The sequence below is a fragment of the Pseudophryne corroboree genome, chromosome 2 (assembly GCF_028390025.1).
Source record: "Pseudophryne corroboree isolate aPseCor3 chromosome 2, aPseCor3.hap2, whole genome shotgun sequence".
In the NCBI taxonomy this organism is placed as follows: domain Eukaryota; kingdom Metazoa; phylum Chordata; class Amphibia; order Anura; family Myobatrachidae; genus Pseudophryne; species Pseudophryne corroboree.
The window spans coordinates 162939472-162945822 of NC_086445.1; positions in this window are offsets into that span (position 1 = coordinate 162939472).

Here is a 6351-nt window from a genome sequence, read left to right on the forward strand (position 1 = left end):
ACGTGTGTGCCAGGTGTGCTTGGCACACAGCGCAGTTGCCCTGAGGGTGCAACGGCAAGCAGCTTGTAATGAGTCAAATTGACTCATTACAAGCCGCCTGTTCTGTGCTGTGTGCGCCCGTGTGCCACGCTGGAGGAGAGCAGCAGCGCCGGAAGCAGGGGAGGAGGAGGAGGGAAGGGGACTGGAGCCACAGCAGCGCTTTGTAATTGGTAGTAGCGCCGCTGCAGCAGTCCCCTCTCCTTCCGCATTGGCTGCCCGGTGCTGCTGTGAATGCTGGGATGCGCTTCCCTTATCCCAGCATTCACAGCGGCGGCCAGCCATTGTGGAAGGAGAGGGGACTGCTGCAGCGGCGCCGCCACCAAATACATAGTGCTGCTGCGGCTCCAGTCCCCCTCCCTCCTCCTCCTTCCTGCCCGGGATCTGCCAGCACAGAGGAGCCTGACTGCCAGCGGGGAGAGATGGTAAGTATCTATCTATCTAGCTATATCGCTATCTCTCTCTCTATCTATTCTGTCTGCCACAATGTGTAAAAAGGGGGACTGGCTGCCGTAATGTGTAAAAAGGAGGACGCTGTATGCCGTAATGTGTAAAAAGGGGGACACTGTCTGCCGTAACGTGTAAAAAGGGGAACACTGTCTGCCGTAATGTGTAAAAAGGGGAACACTGTCTGCCGTAATGTGTAAAAAGGGGAACACTGTCTGCCGTAATGTGTAAAAAGGGGGACACTGTCTGCCGTAATGTGTAAAAAGGGGGACGCGGTCTGCCGTAATGTGTAAAAAGGGGGACGCTGTCTGCCGTAATGTGTACAAAGGGGACGCTGTCTGCCGTAATGTGTACAAAGGGGACGCTGTCTGCCGTAATGTGTAAAAAAGGGGGACGCTGTCTGCCATAATGTGTAAAAAGGGCACGCTGTCTGCCGTAATGTGTAAAAAGGGCACGCTGTCTGCTGTAATGTGTAAAAAGAAGGCGCTGTCTGCCTTAATGTGTAAAAAAGGGATGCTGTCTGCCGTTGTCAGAGATAAGCCTCCTCTTATCAAGTCCCTTCAATTGTCTGTTTGTTACCTTTTGTTTACCAATCGATTGGGAATCCCAGGAAGCAGACAACACACACGGTTATGTCGGCAAAATGAGACTCAAGCTCGTTTAATCAGCAGGGCGTTATATAGCAAAAAGGTACTTGCATGAACACTTGATTCACGTCACATTTTAAAACAATAATGCATCTCTTCTCATAACTCCTCTCTGACACCCTCCTTCGTGTCCTTCACAAGAAGTCTAAACACAGAGCAACTGTCTAATAACATATTTTCAAGATTATAGCTACGACCTTGCTTCCCACAGAACGTACTAACTATGAAATGTCAGCATTATCATGATTTCTCCAGCAAAGCATACTTCTTATTCACTACATCATGGCTGCTACTTAACAAAATGGCTGATAGCTGCTTAAGCTCAATACATCTCTCTCACCATCATGTGTAAAAAGGGCACGCTGTCTGCCGTAATGTGTAAAAAAGGGACGCCGTCTGCCGTAATGTGTAAAAAGTGGGACTGTCTGCAGTAATGTGTAAAAGGAGCTCTACCTGGTGTAGTGGTGCTACTGTGCAGCGTAAATTGAATAATGGAGACTACTGTGCACCTGTTAGGAATATTTGTGTTTGTTTTGCCTTGCATTACCTCATTCCTGCCTCTAGGGGTCTCACTTGTTGCCTCAGGTCTGAATGGCAGTTGCACACTGCCTCTGCAGGGTAATTACCTGATTGTGTGCACCTGCAGCCCAACACCTGGTGCTGCTATTTAACTCCAGCTCACAGGCACCTAGTTGCAGATCATTGTGGTTCCGTATGGAGTGAGACTGGGCTCTCTCCAGTAACCCTGTCCAGATTCTGCCTTATATGCATCTTGGAGACTTCCCTGCAGTTTGCTAACTCATGTGCCTTGCTTCTGGACTTTTTACCCTGCCGGTTCAGCATCTACATTCCTGGACTATTATTTGCAGTTTGTTTCCATTCCTGCCTGATCACTTCGTTTTTGGTATGTTATTTTTCCCCTGCTTGATTTAAACCCGGATATCTTCATGTTTATTTTGCATCTATGTTTAACCTGAAATATTCCATTTATCGTGTTTTGTTCCATGCAATCAAGAATCCAGTTTATATTTATTTTTACGATTACTTTTTCCACAATAAACTTTACTTAATTTTCACCTGGCTTCAGCTGACATCTTTCCAAATACGCACACACAGAGAACCCTAGAAATCGTTACAGAATGATCTGCCAAAATAAACGTGTGCAGGAGTTTTGTTTTGATTCAGCTGAATCTCATAAAATGGCTTCACTTCAGAAAGGTTCCCTGCCTCTCAAGTTTTTGCCGTTTTTGAGTCCTGCATTGCTGGTGGATTTCAGAGAGAAACTGGAGGGTATTCAAATCCTGTCTTCAGAGATACTGTCTGCTCTGCCTGAAGGTTCAGTAAGATTACCTGCTCCCTTTAAGGAGACGCAGGAAAAAAGGGGAAAAGATCAGTCTGGTGCTCTCAATTCTGGCTGCTGTTTTTCTAGCGTAAGCAAAGGCAAGTTTTGGAGTTTTCCACGACCCAGCCTCTCTGAGGAAGAAAGGAGACATAGAAGGGATAAGAAGCTCTGTTTTTATTGCGGCAGGTCGGGACATTTTATTCAGTTATGTCCTGCTCGCAAACATAAAAAGAGCTTTCCTCATTCTGCCATAGTGCCAAATTCTGCTCAGTTATGTCACTGTGGTGCTCAAATTTCGAAAGGAGGGGTGTCCGGCCAAGCGACCCCAGGAGGGGTGTCCGGCCAAGCGACCCCAGGAGGGGTGTCCGGCCAAGCGACCCCAGGAGGGGTGTCCGGCCCTGCGACCCCAGGAGGGGTGTCCGGCCCTGCGACCCCAGGAGGGGTGTCCGGCCCTGCGACCCCAGGAGGGGTGTCCGGCCCTGCGACCCCAGGAGGGGTGTCGGTCCCTGCTGCCCTTGCCTTCGGGCATGAAGTCCCTGCTGCCCTTGCCTTCGGGCATGAGGTCCCTGCTGCCCTTGCCTTCGGGCATGAGGTCCCTGCTGCCCTTGCCTTCGGGCATGAGGTCCCTGCTGCCCTTGCCTTCGGGCATGAGGCCCCTGCTGCCCTTGCCTTCGGGCATGAGGTCCCTGCTGCCCTTGCCTCACGGCATGAGGTCCCTGCTGCCCTTGCCTCACGGCATGAGGTCCCTGCTGCCCTTGCCTCACGGCATGAGGTCCCTGCTGCCCTTGCCTCACGGCATGAGGTCCCTGTTGCCCTTGCCTCACGGCATGAGGTCCCTGTTGCCCTTGCCTCACGGCATGAGGTCCCTGTTGCCCTTGCTTCACGGCATGAGGTCCCTGTTGCCCTTGCTTCACGGCATGAGGTCCCTGTTGCCCTTGCTTCACGGCATGAGGTCCCTGTTGCCCTTGCCTCACGGCATGAGGTCCCTGTTGCCCTTGCCTCACGGCATGAGGTCCCTGTTGCCCTTGCCTCACGGCATGAGGTCCCTGTTGCCCTTGCCTCACGGCATGAGGTCCCTGTTGCCCTTGCCTCACGGCATGAGGTCCCTGTTGCCCTTGCCTCACGGCATGAGGTCCCTGTTGCCCTTGCCTCACGGCATGAGGTCCCTGTTGCCCTTGCCTCACGGCATGAGGTCCTAGAGGTGTCCGCTTCGCCAGAGGTCCGAGAGGTGTCCGCTTCGCCAGAGGTCCGAGAGGTGTCCCCTTCGCCAGTGGTCCGAGAGGTGTCCCCTTCGCCAGTGGTCCGAGAGGTGCCCGCCTTGCCAGAGGTCCGAGAGGTGCCTGCCTTGCCAGAGGTCCGAGAGGTGCCCGCCTTGCCAGAGGTCCGAGAGGTGCCCGCCTTGCCAGAGGTCCGAGAGGTGCCCGCCTTGCCAGAGGTGCCCGCCTTGCCAGAGGTGCCCGCCTTGCCAGAGGTGCCCGCCTTGCCAGAGGTCCACGCCTTGCCAGAGGTCCGAGAGGTGCCCGCCTTGCCAGAGGTCCGAGAGGTGCCCGCCTTGCCAGAGGTCCACGCCTTGCCAGAGGTCCGAGAGGTGCCCGCCTTGCCAGAGGTCCACGCCTTGCCAGAGGTCCGAGAGGTGCCCGCCTTGCCAGAGGTCTGAGAGGTGTCCACCTTGCCAGAGGTCCGGCCAAGGTCTGTCCGGTCCCAGGAGGGGGCTCTGCCTGCCCAGCCCCAGGAGGGGGTCCTGCCTGCCCAGCCCCAGGAGGGGGTCCTGCCTGCCCAGCCCCAGGAGGGGGTTCTGCCTGCCCAGCCCCAGGAGGGGGTTCTGCCTGCCCAGCCCCAGGAGGGGGTTCCGCCTGTCCAGCCCCAGGAGGGGGTTCCGCCTGTCCAGCCCCAGGAGGGGGTTCCGCCTGTCCAGCCCCAGGAGGGGGTTCCGCCTGTCCAGCCCCAGGAGGGGGTTCCGCCTGTCCAGCCCCAGGAGGGGGTTCCGCCTGTCCAGCACCAGATAGAGGTGCCTGCCATGCCCGAGATCCAAGATTTGCCCGAGGTATCTGCCCAGCCGAGGCCATCTGAGACTTCCCCGTCTAAGGTGCAAGAAGAGTCCGTCTTGTCTGGGAGGCCACAGTTGTCTATCCTCCCTGATGTTAAATCTAATTTGGAAACCCAAGTCGTTGAGGAACTGCCTTACTTTTACGGAAATATTTCTCACTGTTTAGCTCTCTTCAGATATTTTCTGAGTTTTGATGACTTGTCCCCTATTGATATCATTGCTAACTTATGTATGAGATTCAGAGGGAGGGCCTTGAAGTGGGTAAATGGTCTTATTGATAAGGGAGATCCAGTGTTACAAGATTTGCCCGCTTTCCTCAAAGCTGTGACCGAAAGATTCTGTCCACCAACTGTCCTCACTCTCCTAGATGAGTCTATTAAGGTGTGCACGTCTGAGAACCTGCCTTTGCAGTCTGGGGAGCACCCTCAGTTTTTCAGATGTGGGCAGGTATCTCTAGGTGTTCACACAGATTGCTCGGCAAGTTTAGCATCTACAAATTTACCATCCGCTCTTGATTCCATACAGGAAAATAAGAAGTCAGTTCTACCGCTGGGTTGTGGCTCCGACTCTGAGAGTGAGCTTCTGTATGATCCTAGACTTGTTATTGATGGACCTGTATTGCCAAGTAGTGTCTTTGTGACACCTTCTAGTAGGTCTAGGCAACCCAAAAAGAAAAGAGGAAAAAAGAAGAGAAGTTGAACTTTGAGGCGTCTGGAATCCGCCAGTTTAAGGGGGGGATAATGTTAGGAATATTTGTGTTTGTTTTGCCTTGCATTACCTCATTCCTGCCTCTAGGGGTCTCACTTGTTGCCTCAGGTCTGAATGGCAGTTGCACACTGCCTCTGCAGGGTAATTACCTGATTGTGTGCACCTGCAGCCCAACACCTGGTGCTGCTATTTAACTCCAGCTCACAGGCACCTAGTTGCAGATCATTGTGGTTCCGTATGGAGTGAGACTGGGCTCTCTCCAGTAACCCTGTCCAGATTCTGCCTTATATGCATCTTGGAGACTTCCCTGCAGTTTGCTAACTCATGTGCCTTGCTTCTGGACTTTTTACCCTGCCGGTTCAGCATCTACATTCCTGGACTATTATTTGCAGTTTGTTTCCATTCCTGCCTGATCACTTCGTTTTTGGTATGTTATTTTTCCCCTGCTTGATTTAAACCCGGATATCTTCATGTTTATTTTGCATCTATGTTTAACCTGAAATATTCCATTTATCGTGTTTTGTTCCATGCAATCAAGAATCCAGTTTATATTTATTTTTACGATTACTTTTCCACAATAAACTTTACTTAATTTTCACCTGGCTTCAGCTGACATCTTTCCAAATACGCACACACAGAGAACCCTAGAAATCGTTACAGCACCGTAGTATGAATTGGTATTATTTTGTGGCCATGCCCCTTCCCCATGAAACCATGCCCCTATATATTTTTAACGCGCCTATGGCACACACTGCCCCTATCTTCCATAGAGGGGGGGGGGGGTGCCAATGCCGTTTCTTGCACACAGTGCTAAAATGCCTAGTTACGGCACTGATATATGCTATTATATCACCCCGCAGGACAGCTTTGGCAGCCAGCCAGAACAAGGCTGGATCTGACACATGATCAGAGCTATTAAAGCAATAGGAATCCCAGGAAACTATCCGCATAGATTGTAAACTTTGAGAAGGTGCCAGTTTAGCGGGAAATCTCCAATGGGAGCTAGTTCCCAAAGTAAATTTACCCTGTAATAGAAGAGAAATAGGAGCATGATCCGAAATGCTGATGGGATTAATATTCGCTTCAATGACCCTGGGGGACAGATCAGTGGACACAACAAAATA